The 1,746-nt window shown below is 38.1% G+C and overlaps 1 pseudogene; it reads left to right on the top strand.

Annotated features, from left to right (window-relative positions):
• The window catches only part of LOC104759513, a 9,714-nt pseudogene extending 8,023 nt beyond the window's left edge, over nucleotides 1-1,691 (top strand).

Raw genomic sequence — 1,746 nt, 5'->3', positions numbered from 1 at the left:
CCACAAGTCTCTCGCCACATCACGGTGGGAGATATTTGTCAAGAGCTCTGAGTCAATCGTCATCTTCATCCAAGAGACAAGCAAAGCATTGATCGTTAGCCAATCTTCCAGATCCGGTGAACCCGCTTGTGGTTGAGGAATGGTTCCATCAAGGAAACCAAACTTCTTTCGTGAACGCAAGGCTGTCTTGAAACCACACGCCCATTCATCATAATTGTTTGTCTTCAAAATCGGATGGGAGATCACAGCTCCAGAATTGTCAGCCGCCGTCAAATCATACGGCGAGATCGTCCTTCTCACCTCAGCCACTACCGGAGGCGCTTGAGCAACAGTCACAATCGGAGGTGCTTGAGTTTCAGCCATTACTTGACAGTGAATTTAGCAAAGACAGATTTAGAAAAGAAAACCAGGACCACGGCTCTGATACCATGATAAAACTTAGACAAGAAGCAGAGATTGTGTTTTGTTGTCTTAATCTTATTCAGGCGATAAAAGCCAATACTTATACAAGAAGAAGATGAAACCTAATTAAAAGAGCTTACAAAGGAAAATACTAAAATGGGGCAAATAAATATTGACTAAACCCATTGACTAAACTCTAATCGATGTACGTAAGTAATATAAAGTAGCAACATCTTCAACAATATGTTAGAGATTCGGTTTTATTGGGCAGGGAAAGGGACAACTCTCATTCCTGAAAGAGGAAATTATGGTCCTCTTATCTCTGCTATCTCCTTGTGTCATCACAGTAAGTACCCTTTCCCTCAAACTCCAATTTACTAATTAACAATCTCATTTATCTGCTTCCGCGACCTTACTTATTAGTGATAATATTCATCTTTCAAAATTTCAGGTCTGGAGCCACGTTGTGGAGGTCCAAAGACAAAAAAAAAACTACAAATTTTTTAAAAAATATCTTTCTATAATTGGTATATAAAAAAAACATATTTACACTTTTGGTGCGTCTCATTTGCAGCGGAGAAAATAAAACATCACGTGAACTACCTCCTAATTTGGGGGGCTTCGGGTGCCTTGGTAGCAATTATTCTCTTGGCTTTGGGAATATATGCTAGGAGAAGATGGAAAAGAGACAATGAAAAAAGAGAAAGAGGTACATTATGAAGGGTTCAGTGTATGAATCCATTTCTCTGGTACAACATGACCAATTCGTTATAGCATTAACTAATTATTTTCTATTTGGAACTATATATGATCATATAGATATGAGAGCCCAGGGTCTACAAACGGTTTGCTTTACTTGGAAGCAACTGCAAGCTGCAACAAACAATTTTGATGAAGCCAACAAACTTGGAGAAGGAGGTTTCGGATCTGTATTCAAAGTATGCTAAATTATATTTCTTCTCAAACGTAGGCACGTACGTACGTGAGAGGATATGGCTTTGGTAGGTAGGTTACTGATATGAGAAACTTATATAATGCAGGGAGATCTGTCGGATGGAACTATTATAGCAGTGAAGCAACTTTCTTCCAAGTCATGCCAAGGAAACCGCGAATTTGTGAATGAGATAGGAATGATCTCAGGTCTCAATCATCCAAACCTTGTCAAGCTTTATGGTTGCTGTGTCGACAAGGATCAATTACTGCTCGTATATGAATACATGGAAAATAACTCCCTTGCTCTTGCCTTGTTTGGTAATTTAAAGTCATGCAGTTTTTTTTTTACATTTTGAGTCTAATTCAAGTGTAAATCTTATTCATCATTAAAAGAAAAAAAAAAAAAAAAAA

This window comes from Camelina sativa, chromosome 17 (genome assembly GCF_000633955.1).
Source record: "Camelina sativa cultivar DH55 chromosome 17, Cs, whole genome shotgun sequence".
NCBI lineage: Eukaryota > Viridiplantae > Streptophyta > Magnoliopsida > Brassicales > Brassicaceae > Camelina > Camelina sativa.
This window is presented reverse-complemented; position numbering and strand designations above follow the sequence as displayed.